This window comes from Pavona decussata, unplaced genomic scaffold (assembly GCF_977016875.1).
Source record: "Pavona decussata unplaced genomic scaffold, jaPavDecu1.1 SCAFFOLD_272, whole genome shotgun sequence".
NCBI classification, from domain to species: Eukaryota; Metazoa; Cnidaria; class Anthozoa; order Scleractinia; family Agariciidae; genus Pavona; species Pavona decussata.
Window position 1 is genome coordinate 1,190,001 of NW_028145674.1, and position 14,894 is coordinate 1,204,894.

Sequence of the window (14,894 nt, forward strand, 5' to 3'; positions counted from 1 at the left end):
CAATTGACAGCTGTAGATACTGCCGACGGTGAAGTCTAGACATACATCTTGGTTTTGCTGGAAGTTTGGATTTAAACTTGTTAACATTATTCTCCGGGGTGGCGTGAATTTCAATCAGGAGCAAAGATGGGACAAACGGAAAGCAGAAGATGTAGGATTTGTGCCACAAGGTTAAACCCAAAGAAAAAACAGGACATGGAACAATCGCTTTGCTCCAAGTAAGTAATCACTTTGGTCTGAATTCAAATTCATTTTGTACGCTTCGACGCGAAACATTTGAATTGAATGAGAATAAAAATATGCTTGTGACAATTTTTGTGGGTGGTGAAATTTGCTCTATTTAGTGTATTTTCTTCTGGATCGGTCTTAATTTTTCGACTTGATTGTGGATAAATTCTTCCGAAATATGAATTTATTTGACCTACATTGATAGGGAAAGTACAATTTCTTGAAAAGAAGTATTAATTAATTAACAGTTTCCATAACTCGTTTTCAACGTAGCGAAATATGGGATGTTCAGTGCCCATCTCGTTATTCCGCTCTGGTCTTATGTATGTTTTTGGAAAAAAATTGTGGACAAATTGCGAAATTTTAATTCGCTTCCTTTGCATCGGCTGGAAAATTGATTTTAATGACATAAGGACTTAGTAATTTTAATAACTTGTTTTCGAAACGGCGAATTTTCTCCTTTGAGTTTTTCATGTCACTGTTGTCACCTAACATATTTGTCTGGGTTTTAAGGCATTTGTGCAAAAATTCGCCTGTTTGATGTCTTTAAACAAGACATGAATTCAGTTTGTATCTTGCAATTGCTTGAGTTGAATTCGCTGAACAAAGCAAATTTTGCGACGATGTTCGATACAAAATTCAGTGCCCGTATCGAGTTAAATCTGATTGTAAAACAGATTATTGCGAGGATTCATTCGAAGGTACTTTCCATCTGAAGAAAAACATCGACTTTGTATTAATGTATACTGAACGCTCAGCAAAACATGGTGAGATTTGTCTCTAAAGCTCAGGTCAGTGATCTTTGAATCGAAATAGAGACCAGGATAAGGTTTTTCGCTTGACAAACAGGATAAACGTAACAATAAATTTTAACGAATTTTCTGGGTATTTCCAAACTATCAGGAGGGTAATTTCAACGCCAATTTTCGACTGCGTTTTTCGAAAAATCAGAGTCCGAAGATTATATCCAGCTGTACATCTTCGCCTGTTTTGAATATTTAATGACTTTTTTTTACCATTTTGAAAGAACTCGTTATGATTTGCAAATTGTTTGAATTACAAGGATTATGTAATCTCTGCTTGAATAACTTTATTAATCTATTTTTTAGCTTTCAGTGATTACAGGAAAATGACAGAACTTTTCCGTCACATTGCGCTTCTGCTGGGACAAAATGCGTATTTATGTTTAATCACGATGAATTCGAGTGTCTGTACTTTTTTTTTTATTTCATGCTCTTGCATAAAGCAGCCACAGATGGCCAAATGAGTTCCGTATAAACACTTCTTAGCTTCATCTCAGTTGTCTGCTTTTTCAAGCATATACCACAAGATTGACAAGATTTTTGCGTGATATTTTTGGCTACCTGCCGAGAAGACTCGTGATATTTAAGGCGTTTTTGTAAATTTCAAGAAAAGCTAGAGTCCAAACATTTATTCTGTTGCGTGTTTGATTTTACGTGTTAGGTTTTCATTGTGTAAAGTTCCAAAAATGTATGTTCACGGTGAACAGTTTTTTTTATCGTTGAATTTCCATACAAACCTTTGAATTACCCGCCACGTTGTCCTGATAACCCATAAAAAATTCCCAATTTTTTTTCTTTTTCCAGTCCATACCTGAACGATGAATCTCCGTTTTGTTTTGGCATCTTTTTTGAAAATTTATTTTATTAGTTGTGGCATAATCGTTTCGATAATTAAAAAATCTCCGTGTCTGGCTGCGATGGTCACTCATTTATCTATTCTTTCTTCCGCTTTTCGTCATTTCTACGTAGGGTGCATCACGAATTCACAATATGACCAGCTCCCAGTTGCCTTGATAGCTCAGTTGGTAGAGCACTACACCGATATGGTAGCCTGCTCGCAGGATACCGATATAGCAGAGGTCATGGGTTCAGTAGACTTGCCCGATCAAAATTTCTTTTTTTTACTGGACCCTGACAGCCAGCAACTGCATATTGTCCTTTTTTTTTTTTTAGGGTTGGGAGCATTGTTCTGTTGTTCGTTCTTTTGTCCTCTCGACCAACCATGTAAGACGTTGCAAACGGTGCAGGTCGCCCCCCGTGGGTTCGAATCCTGTTCAAGTCTGAATTTTTTTTCAGGCTTTCTTTTCGCAGCTTCTTAAGTTGTGTACTGCGATGGTCTCTCATTTGTCTTATGTTGTGATTTATTAGATGTAGAAAGACGGGTTCCCAAGCCATCTGGGAAAACAGGAAGACAATCAAGTCGTTCCTCTTTGGAGGAGGAGGAGACAAGAAAAAGCAAAAGAAAGAGAAAAAGAAGAAGAAGAAAAAAGGAAAGCTGAAGAAGCTAAGGAAACTACGAAAGAAGAAGAACAAGTAATCTGGAAAAGTTCTTCTTTAACTTAAATGTAAATGATTCCTGCCAAATAACTTTAGAGCTGCAGTAATATTTTCTTTTATCGTAATTCAAAAGCGATGATAAGACTTGTAGTAGTCCATGTTGTAAATAAGCTGACCCTGATTATCAGTTCCAAATTAAATTTGACGTGAAGAAATTTTTGTTTTGAATCGTTGGCTAAAAGGGGGGAACGTTGATTAGAGAAATGGTTGTTATTTGATGAAATACAGTAGTTAGTATGACTTTCTTTTGAGCGTAGTAAAACTTAACCCAATGAAATCACTCTAACCAATCAGAACAAACTTACACAGTGCAATGAACCAATCAGAGCTCGAAGCAAATAAGTGCACCCGGCGCCAAGCGCAGGAAAAGGCGTGCAAGCAAGTCACGATTGGTTTGGGTTTTGCTTCTCGTTGGTTGATATAATGGCGCGAGTTTTGCTAACCAATCACAGAGTGTAGTAAAGCAAAAACAAAGCAAATGCGAATTACTCTCGTCACTCAATTGAAAACTGCCCAAAAGGTTTTTTTTGTCAGTTTTTATTTCCACTGTGATAGATACTACTATAAAATAAATAAAATAAAAAATAAATGCTTTGTTTATAGTGGAAATGCACTTAGCTACCCAAAGCTAGTTTACAGGCATTCCACTCAGAAATAACGGGAAACAAATAATAAGCAAATCGAACATAACATGTTAAAAATCCCAACTGCCAGGAGGCAAACCAGCTGGCTATTTACAAGCGTGGCCGAGGCGGGACTTGAACCCGGGATCTCCGGATTTCAAGTCCGGCGCCCTTACCACTGGGCCACGCCGCCTCCCTTACTATACAATAAAAAAGGTGTAATGCAATCTACATAGTATACGACAACCTAAAAGTAAATAACAAACACATAACAAAAATTGCACGGTCAATATTTCTCGAAAATTGTCTAATCTGTTATTATTCGCAGCTGCAATAGCAAAAACAAATGTAATTTATTTACCCACGAAGCACCAAAGAACTCTAGGAACTCGTCCGTGCGTTCCAGGTCAAATTCGAATTTGCAAGTGTTGGTTTTTGTGGAGGGAGGAAAACCGGAGTACCCGGCGAAAAACTGTCGGAGCAGGGACGAGAACCGACAACAAACTTAACCCACATATGACGCCAAGTCCGGGAATCGAACCCGGGCAACATTGGAGGAAGGCGAGTGCTCTCACCACTGCGCCATCTCTGCTCCCCTAATTAATAGCGCGGAGAACAGTCAACTTATCCTTAAGGCATACAAGAAATTCATCAAAGTTTAGCTTGTGTTAGCTATGACGAGTGTTGTTAAGGGCTGATCCGCCAACAGCTTACCCAAAAGTTTAATGTAAATGGTGACTTTATGCTGTTTAATTTTCAGTTTGCATTTTTTTATTTTTCACTCATATATTTGTTTATTTTTGTACGTTTATCATTAATTATGATGTCCTTTTGGATTTTGAAATAAATGTACATGGAAATGATTCCACAGAGACTTGAATCATTGTAAAAATTGCTAGTTATTTGGAACTGTCGTTAAAAATAAATACGATATGAGTGAAGAAGGGGTATTAAAAAGCCTCATTTGACTGAAACTGTTTACCGCCTGGTTTGTTTTACATTGGGAAGCGATCACTAAAGGGAAATCTCCGACCCTAAAGGGCACCTTTTGGGGTTGAAACAGACAGTTAACAATTATCCTGCGAAATCGCGCAAAATATCGCCTGATACTTAGCCGACGAGGCCGTAGGCCGAGTTGGCTAAAGTCAGACGATATTCCGGAAGATTGGGCAGGACAACTGTTTTATTATTCAATGCATTGATAACAAAGCATAGTTTTACACGTTTACTTACTTTTAGGCTTGGTCTTTGATGTATGATACATAATTACACCGCTGGGCAATCTGGTTAGCAGAGATTTCATTCTGAGAGTGCTTTTTATTTATCAGAACTGTGCAGCACCTGACCAGTCAGTTCGCAAACAGAATGCACCCATTTGAAGGACTGGTTATATGCTACCATTTTCAGATTGTGCAATTTTGAAGAAGCCCGTCAAAATAGCGCATACCATTTCTCCAGAACGGCGTATGTCCGGAGCTATATTTTACCTAGGCTACAAATGGTCCTTTTTTTTTTTTTTTTTTTCTCGAAGTGATAATTAGCATTTTCGAACAGGCCAGCTGGTAATGAGCAAATAAACTGGATATCTTGAGAACTTGAAAGACTAGATACTACACCAATGCACTTGTGAACAGATTCGTTCCCGACGAACTTCGTTGATGGAAACCTTCTTTCTTACTGTTTATGTAAACGGCAAAGCGTTAGTCTCAAAAAATCTCCCTTCGCGATCAGGCAGATAGGTTATGAGAATTAACGGTATGACCACCCAACGAGAAATCTTGAAGACTTCTCCCCAATACTGCTATAAGAAAGCGATAGGGACAAGAAAGGAGAATTTTTATTTTGATGCTGAAAATCAAGGGGGAAACAATTTTATCGGGGAGATCGTAAGAGATCCAATAAAAATGATACTTTCTTTGCGTTTTAGATCCTCCATTGAGTGTTTTGATGCATTTTCAAATTTCAAATGGTAACGTTTTTTGTTTTCGTTTTACCGTTGTAACTTTAGGTATTTTCGTCAAGTTTATGTAATTTTCACATCTAATTATTTCCTCCTTTATTTTAAATTGTAACGTCTTTCGCATTCTGTAATACCCTGACAAAGAAAACCTGTATTGGATTCAACAACATATATCCCTAACCGTGAAATCAACCTTGCTTTTTTATCGTATCTGTGCATCAACTTATACAGTGGTCCTTACAAACACAGTTGCTGCTTGAAAAATGCAAGAAAAGCTGTATTCACAACATTCTATTTACTATATACTAGTTTAAAAGATACACCGAGAAGACAAGCGCGAGAAAGATGTTAGTATTGAACGACAATAGAAAAATGAGCTTTCACTACGAAAAATTTCGCTGTTTACCAACACTGGATGAGTAAACCTTTTAGTATACGTTATACCAAATCAGTGATAGGCATGTCATTTTTTCTTGACAAATCGATGAAAAAACCTGCGCGCATAAACCAAGGCAATGCTTTGGAGGTGATGAATAGCAAATACTCTCTGCAACAGCCTCGTTCCCATGGTCTCTCCTCTTCACGTCCCAGGCAGCGATAGAGACGCAAAGAGGAGAGACCCTGGGAACGACGTGGTATCTAGAGTCTAAGAAGCCAATCAGAGAAGGCAAAAAAAAAAAACCACTAGTTATCCACTGGTTTGGTAAATACTAAACATATTTATTGCAATTCTTAGTATATGTCCGGGTAAGTTAAAACCACCTTGTACAGCATAATAAACAGCACCAGAAGAAAGTACTGCTCAGTAGTTTTCATTTGAATGGTTGTACTCAAGGATTTCATTCACAGACTAGCAAGTTAGAACAACCTTGAACAACATAATAAACAACACCACAGGAAAGTACTGCTCAGTGGCTTTCAGTCACATGGTCACACGTTAGTATTAGGCTTTCATCCACAGACTCACAAGTTAGAACCACATTGTACAGCATAATAAACAGGACCATAGGAAAGTTCTACGTACTAGCTTTCATTCAGAGGAATCTGAGAGGCCATTAATAAAAAACGTTCAGTGATTCCGGGTGGGGCAATTGGTTTGCTCTTCCAATAATTGATACTGTTTGATTGCAGAGTACCGTCAACTCTTGCGGACACCACGCTATTGCATACCCGGATAATACGGACAGCAGCTAAATCCCCGGCAAAAATAAATAGCAGACGTTTGACTGAAATAAATTCCCGCTAAATTACGGACTCTCGCTAAGTACTAAGGACACTAACTCGAGGTCCCGAGGGTTTCCGCAATAAAGGGAGTTGACTGTAGATATAAACAATCGTTGTAAATACAATCATTGCCAATTTAAATATACTGTCCAACTTCTTCAAACAAAGCTAAGCTTGTAATCGTGCGTTAATGTAAACAGTGTTAGCAACGGTGAAGTGACCTTCAATGGAAATTTTTCTTTATTATAAGTAATTGATGAATTGCAAAGACTACTGCAAGGCTGACACAACGTAATATATTTTAAAACAATATTTCGGCTGGCCAAACCAGCCTTCTTCAGTTTTAGATGTTACTTAATTAGATAAATGAAATTACAATATTATATTATGGAGGATGTTGCAATATATAGGAGCGGCGGAAATGACGTTTACAAGGTGGTACCAAAAGATAAGAAAATAAGTAAAATAAAATAAATTAAATAATAAAATAAAAATTAAAAAAATTACAATTCATCACGTCTATTGAAACCGTGGGGTATTGTATTGCCTCGTTTTAAGCAAAATCCCATATTGGCTTAAAACCGAATGCGACATTTTCAGCAAAAAACTGGAAGTCAACCAATTAAAATTATAAACCCCTACAACTGAAAGCAAATTTTAAAATAAGCCGTTTTATATTTGAAGAGGGATAAAATTTTATCCACTTACTGACAGGTTTTATTTTCGTGGGAGCTCGTTGCGTAACTTGTATTTGCACTCCAATGATTTCATTGTATATGCAAATTTTTGTCTGTTATTTTTGAAATTAACTGCATTTTTCAGCTATTTAGTATCAAGCAGGCAAACAGAGGCATGTTGTAAAAATTTGGCAATCACTGTTGTTGAAAAAGATCGGAGGGTATGTCACTGGCAACGGACACTCGTCCGGAATGGAGTCCAAAAGTCACGATTACACACATGAGTTGTTTGCTCAATAAACTATTCGCCGTGGGGGAGGGGGGGGGGGTTCTCGAGTAGGTCTGGGGGTGTATGTGCCGCCAAGCCCTCCAAATGTATACCCATTCCCATGGTAGGAAAAATAATATTCCGTGTCTAGAAAAAGGCAATTTTCTCAAAAATGATGGGCCAGAGAATTAACTCTATATTGTATGCTATAGTGCTAAGAAACGCAAGGAAGGGGAGACCGTACGAGGTAAAGAAAAACTGAAATCTTTGACCTCGGCAAGAATCGAACCCACGAACTCGGGATGTTATCTATCGACTGAGCTACAAGGACTGATGGGAGCAAGTCGTGGGTGATTATGGTGGTAATAATTGCGGCAAATGTATATGTGATGGGTCCAAAGGAATGATGCGCTGCTAGCACTAAGGACACAAATGATGGATCAGAGAATTAACTCTGCAGTGCATGATAAAGTGCTAAGAGAAGCAGCATTTCAACATTCAATCATTTATTCATTCAATTTGCTCAATAGCGAATCTACCAATGTCCTAATTTTAAGTAGCGCTTTTTTGGCAAGGTTTTTCTTCCTTTTTATTTGTTCGACTCACGACAACTGAAAAATACAGTTGTGTTTCCAACGAGTTCTCTACAATCACAACCAATGGTTAGAAGTTTCCCGGAGTTGCAATTTTATCCCACGTTCCATGTCTCCAATAACTGATACCCCGCTCTAGATCAGAAATTACCCGTTAGGCGGCACATCCCTGTCTTGTAAGCCTCCCTCACCTCCGTCCACGCCCCCCCCCCCCCCCCCTCCCACTCCCCGGATTTAGGTCATATGAGACTCGTTTTCACTGGAGGGGAACGCATCATAACATCGAGCCTATTTCACAGGTCGCAAGCTAAACATGTTTGAAGAACTCGTGTGGTTTATTTTGGCAATTATTGTCGTTACAATGATTGCTAATCGCTTCTCTGCATCTAAGAACCTTCCTCCCGGGCCTTTTCCTTTACCGATTATTGGAAATGCAAACAAAATGGCCGGCGAGGCACCGTACCGAGCCCTTACGGCAATGGAGAAAGATTATGGCAAAGTTTTTCGGCTGTATATTGGTGGCAAGTTGACGATTATCTCTGCCGGCACAGAAGCTATCAAAGAAGCTCTCGTTACAAAGTCCGCTGAATTCGCTGGAAGGCCAAAGACAAACACGTTAGACGTTTACTCACGCAACGCAAAGGCAATCGCCTTTGCAGATTACTCTCCACAATGGCGGATTCATCGCAAGATTGTCGTCTCTGCGCTCAGAATGTACACCAGCAGCTCTCCGAAGCAGGGATCAATCATCAATGAGGAAGTCTACCTGCTCTTGAAACGAGTGCAATCCTCAAATGGACAACCTCACGACATCATCACAGAGGTTCAATTGGCAATTACAAATGCGATTTGCACTATGGTGTTTGGTTCAAGATACGAGCTCGATGACCCCGAGTTTACGAAGTTGGTTGAAATCACCCACGGAATTTTCGCGATGCTTGGTTCTGGTAGCATGGTTGATGTGTTCCCATGGTTGAAGTTTTTTCCATTCAAATCAGTTCAGGGGTATAAGAAGATCTGCGAAGAAAGAGATAACTTATTTGGAAGGATATATTGGGAACACGTGAAGGCCAATCGAGTGCAAGATCAGGGAGATCTGACAGACGCACTTTTGAAAGCAAAGAAAGAAGCTGAAGAGGAGGACTCCTCAGTCAAGGAATTCTTCACAGATGAACACGTTATCTTGACCATGAGCGAAATTTTTATCGCTGGATTGGAGACCACTGCAAGTTCTGTTTGTTTTGCGCTGATGCACCTTATTCATAACCCAAAGATTCAAGACATGTTGCATCAAGAGCTTGACGAAGTCATAGGACCATATCGTTTACCAGAACTCCAAGACAAGAAGAATTTGCCACATTTGGAAGCGACCATGACCGAGACTCTACGTCTGTCGGGTGGCCCAGTTGTAATCCACAAAAGCGTAGTGGACACCAGTTTGCAAGGGTATCATATTCCAAACGATAGTACAGTACTGATCAATTTATGGTCCCTTCATCGCGACCCAGATATATGGGATGCACCCAACGAATTCAAGCCTCAGAGATTCCTGAACGAGGATGGCAAATTTGTTCTTCCAAACGCAGACCATTTCCATCCGTTTTCAGCCGGGCGACGACAGTGTTTGGGAGAGTCTTTGGCAAGAACTCAGTTATTCCTAGTCCTGGCACGGTTGCTGCACAGTTTCAGGTTTGAGAATCCACCCGGATGCGATTTGCCTTCACTGGAACCCATCACAGGGATTGCAGTAATGCCAAAGCCGTTCAAAGTCTGTTCGTTCAAAAGGCATGCTAATTGAACTACCCCGCCAGTTATCACAAGCTCCAGGGAATGAGACGTACTGTATTTTGAAGGCCGTGGACTGTTTAACAATTTATCAATTTTTATACTTTGTACAAGCACCTACATTATTGGCGGGAGGGGCAACCTTTGCCAATTACCAATGAGGATGTAGATGTAGATGTAGAATAATCTAAAAGACCACGCATATTCTTACAAAACGCTTTCTTCCTCGCAAATGGAGTATAGAAAGTACCAGAGAACAAACGAGTAGGCGAATATAAATTTACATACAACTTCGCCATCTCATTTATAATATAGTGTCTCATGTTTAAATGCAGCCTTTTCAGACGTCGATTGACGGCAGTCGAAAGCTCATAGTGGAACATTTTAGATTCAAAGAAATGAGGTTTTCTAGTATTTTGTTCTCATGTTTTCACGAACATTCCAGAGTAGGCAACGTTTAGGAACCTGCTTGTCAGTTGTTGTTGTATGAAGCCGTTCTATATATTTGACAACACTGTTGAAATTAGCAAGTGATGTAATGTTCTAAGCCCAGGAAAGTAGAGGATTCTGGGATCTCAAACTACGTGAGCGAACGAGAAACAATTCGCTAGTTGTTGTTGCTGTTGACGCGAATAAATCAAAGGAGAAAGTTGAAATCTCGTGTTATTGTGGGAACGATCTGGAGTCAGAATATGTGATGAAGTTTTGTGTTTATGTTGGAATGATTTGGAGTCCGAACAACGGCAACATATTCCTCAAGGCATGAGACAATACACCGCCACTGAATTTTTTGGGAAGACTCTTTTGTTAACAAAGGAAAACAACAAGGTAAAAAAGACCAAAAGCTCTTCTCTTTTCCAAACTACCCTCATTTTCTCAGGTAATTTGCACTTCCCACTCGATCAAAAACGCACAGTATAGTAGTGAAATAGTAATTTTTGATAATATTGAAGGTCTGTATGGGTCAACGTACATGCTGAAAATTGCCTAAACGGCTTAATGTCAGCTGAGAAATGCCGTGCTTTTGTACTCTTAGTTGAGAATACGACCTCATAAAATTTACTCTTAGCTGAGAAATGGCCGAAAATTGAACTGTTGACCGATGTTCCAGCACCCTCATCCAGTATTTCCAGAAATACACGCTAATGAGATGCATGAACTGTATGATAGACATCACAAGGTGTCCCCTAACCTTAAATTCTCACTAAAACACACGTAATTCTGTCAAACATGAAGTCATATGAAAACTACAAAAAGGCCTGTTTTATATGAGGTACCCAAGTTCAGGGTTTAGTGCATTTCTGGACATAGTTTCATCCAGAGCCTTAATATCGTATCTTACTTGCAATTGTTTAATTGTAAATTTTGTGTATATTTTAGTACAAATAAGAAATAAGGTGGCATCTTTGAAAGCGAACCTACACTCTTTGAACAAATTGACGTTAAATTGTTGGAAATAGCTTAGTTTAAAAAGTGGACGTAGCATTTTAGTGTTCTAAAAATTGGATTTTGTTATCACCTTTTTTTTGCTTTTAAAAATTTCTGTGTGCCGCCATTTTGGATTTCATGACGTCACACGGTTGCCTAGTTAATTCACACAAAAGAACTTCTTCCTGACAATAACGGCAACTGTATGACATTATAAGATTCAAAATAGCGGCGCCTGGGAAATTTAAACTCGAAACTGGGCGATAATCGCATCATCGTGTCCAATTTTTAGAACACTAAAATGCTAATTCTACTTTTTAGACAAAGCGTTGACGTTTAGACACTATTTCCAAGAATTCAAAGTCAATTTGTTGTAAGTTCCCTTTAAACCAGCTGGACAAACTCCCCTCTCCCAAATGGTGTTAGAGGTATTCAACATGGTGGCTCAAGGAAGACCCAGGCTAGCGTAGACCATGTGCTCTCATAACCTTTAGTCTTTTAGTCTTTTTGGTCTTTTATTTATTTTACCACAAAATAAAGTAAAGAACAGAAAATACATGTTTTCATAAAAGAAAGAAAATGGTGAGGAAGCCTAAAAGGAAACCAACCTCCTTATCCTGATGTGAATTTAGGAAAAATGTCCCGTAAAAAAATTGCTGAATTTAAAGTCGAGCAATATTCTATTTGTCAGTTTGGTGCTCTCTGCGCCGCCATTTTTGGAATGCATCTGAGAAGAACCTGGAAAAGAAGTTGTGGAAATGCCACGTTAAAATAAAAATAAAATAAAAAATACCTCCCCCCCCCCCGCCATTTCTCATACGCAAACATTCTTCTGGTAATAGCCACCATAGACTTTTCTTTGAAGCTACCCTATACAGCCCATACAGTCTATATAACGGCGTTAACAATTGCCATGTAACTGGCACAAGAAGAACTTGATTTTTAATTTCGTTCTAAATTTTCATTTCCTTGTTACTACAATAGACCAAAAATGGCTGCCATGTTAATATTTTTTGGTTCTTATCCAAATTAGCCCTTCTTAATAAAAAATTAAAATAATATGTTAACTTGAACGAGGCAAGAAGGGATAATTTGAATGCAAACGTACAAAAGAATGTTAAATTGGAACCATTTTGGTATAAGGTTTAATGGAAAAGGAGTGAATGGAACATCTCTTCTTTGTACTAGGATTGGCTCAAGAGGTTGTTAAAAATTTAACGTCAAGAGACTGCTTGCAGTCCCTTTGTAAATGGTCGAGCGGGTGAGAAAAACTGAATTAGGCGCCTCTTCCTCAATCTCTTCTCGTTTCTTGCTCGTTTCAATCTAAGCTTTCTCACTCGGTTATCCAGAAAGGGGCTGCTAGCAGTCTATGACGTCTAGATATAAAGTAATGTCACCACTTTTAATGCGCTTTTAAGTGTAAAAATCAGTCAAAGGCGCTTTCCTAAATCTCATTCTCCAATACTGTTAGCCACCCACTCTTACCAATAATGCCACGTATCAAGCTGTCAGTTATAATCCCAGGAAAAAGACCAGTTACAGACCAAAAATTAATACTATGCATCGAAACGCTTGCGGATCTGTGCACCAATAACATATCCATAGTTTTATCACATTTTGTTATATCTCTCAGTTAGTATGCGTGGTGTGATTGGTCAATTTTGCGGGCCGTTTTTCATTGAACAGCCCGCTAAATTTGAAAGTTGTACCTTCAAATATTTTTCGCAACGTGTAGCAACGAGCTTGAGTATTTGAACATTTCGTTTAAACAACAGTTTACCGTCAAAAACGTTAAGAGTGTATGTTCAGTGTATGTTGTTTTCTAATACTGCTTTATCGACCAGCAGGTTTATCTCTCCTTCTGTCACAAAAGCAAATCGTTCCCCCATCTTGACATTAAATTTTAATTGTAAACTTGACGCGCCTTGAAGTTTTTGAAATTGGGGAATATCATTGGATATTCCCCAGTTTTAGCTGGGGTATATTCGGTCACGTGAGGCGTTTAGACCAATCGCGCGCGAGCGAAAATATTTGATGGATTATAAGACATGAATATATTGCCAGGATCTGTATGGTTATGACGGGGGAGTACTCCATATAGTGGGTTATACCGGGAGGCTTACTCGAACGTTCTAGCCAAAAGCCCCTCAATTTTAGTATGTTTGAAGGATGGCATACTAGCTAGACCAAGCCGGTATAGAAAGCAACTGCTCTGTCACTGAGGTTTGTAATGACAAGTCAATGACCTGTTTCAACAAATTCTGAATTCTGGGGGGAAGCACTCGTTGACTGGGGAGAAGGGCCGAAATCTGTTACAGCAAATAAGATCTACGAGATGAATAGAGCACACAACGCCCAGAATACAGCTTGAGAGTGGTAGGAATTTTACCAGCGATCCGACTGGGAGCATAGCCACGCCAGGTGTATTCCGACTCATATGCTACACAGCATCTACGATCGCGAGAGGACGCGATGCGGAATTACATCACAGCCAAAAAGAGCCTCATTACAGGACATAAACAAACATTTGCAGAGCTCTCTTGGATAAAACGATATTCAAGCTTTGCAATATTAATTGCTTCCAAAACAAACAGTTTAACAAAAGGCTGGCACAGGTTGCAATTACATTTGAAGCTAATTACAATTATGATCTGAACAGAACAATTTACGGCTGCTTGAGAGGTAACAGTAACGGATTACTGATCTGAAATAACTCGAGAATAACTTGAACCTTGAAAATGTTTTCTACTTTGGCTTTTTTTTTATATTAACAGCGAATGAAACAAAACAATCATATTCTCCCCTCACTGGTTGATTAATTTTCCATTTGTTCATCCACACAGTTTATGTGCACGATTTCTTTGATGAATATTTCAGTTGATGCTTTGGTAAATCATTATTTCAGATGAAAAATCATCATGTAAAGGCATCTAAGTAAAACAACATTAAAGGCCAAAGTTAGCACTTTTTCCAACAACCGCGTAATTTGAAATTCTGAATTCGTTTTGCTTCAATGTTTACAAAGAGGTGCGTGACAGCTGCTGGTATTTCCTCTAGATTGCAGCTGCGTAGTGTACCGTATGAATAGTAACTTAATTAAGCGATTGTGGTGTACCGCAAAGAGAGGGGTCAACAACTGAACGGTCAGCAACACAACTTAGACACTAAAGAACAAAACTACGATTACAAGTCAATCAAAGGTTCCCGGATCGCGGTGTATCACAAAGGTCTGGATGACTAGAAAAAAAATTGAACAGATATATTAGAATAATACAAAGGGAACGATCTCTCGCAATCTCTCGTTTTTTTCATTCTGCGATTTTGTGTGCGTGTGTGTTTATTCATTTATTTATTATTATTATTATTATTATTATTATTATTATTATTATTATTATTATTATTTTATGTTATTCTATTTTTGGGGAGAGAGGAGGGGTGGGCTAAATTGCGCCACTTTGGGATGCTGGTGTTTAGGACTAGTTGATAGTAGAATTTTGAAAAATTTCCCAAATGCCCATATCCAAAAACAACCATTACAAAAAAAATCCGTAGTGACGTGTAAAGCTGGCCTGTAAGCCTGGTTTTCACAGAATCCCTACGATCCCCCTACCCCACCTTTCAAGAAAAAAAGGTCAGCGATGATAGCGCGGCGGTCTTCCAGATTCTTTCCAACATGGCGAAGAATTAAGAACAGCGTTGTGGACATGGCTTCCTTCAGGGAAACGTTCAGTGGTTTTCATTGTTCAAC

At 38.8% G+C, this 14,894-nt stretch overlaps 1 long non-coding RNA gene, 1 other non-coding gene and 1 pseudogene across 3 annotated transcripts in view; 2 read left to right on the top strand and 1 right to left on the bottom strand.

Annotated features, from left to right (window-relative positions):
- The window catches only part of LOC146455638 (uncharacterized), a 4,224-nt gene extending 336 nt beyond the window's left edge, over positions 1 to 3,888 (top strand). The window contains exons 1-2 of the long non-coding RNA XR_014858979.1: positions 1 to 218; positions 2,400 to 3,888. The exon at positions 1 to 218 is cut by the window's left edge and continues 336 nt beyond it. This is a non-coding gene — a long non-coding RNA (uncharacterized LOC146455638). The remainder of the gene's footprint in view (positions 219 to 2,399) is intronic.
- On the bottom strand, positions 3,332 to 3,404 carry Trnas-uga (transfer RNA serine (anticodon UGA)). Its single transcript has one exon. It is a non-coding gene; the product is annotated as a tRNA-Ser (tRNA).
- Positions 3,889 to 8,167: 4,279 nt separating the features above from the next.
- LOC146455640 (steroid 17-alpha-hydroxylase/17,20 lyase pseudogene) lies at positions 8,168 to 11,225 on the top strand (annotated as a pseudogene). Its single transcript, XR_014858992.1, has one exon. The product of XR_014858992.1 is annotated as a steroid 17-alpha-hydroxylase/17,20 lyase pseudogene (transcript).
- Positions 11,226 to 14,894: the final 3,669 nt, after the last annotated feature.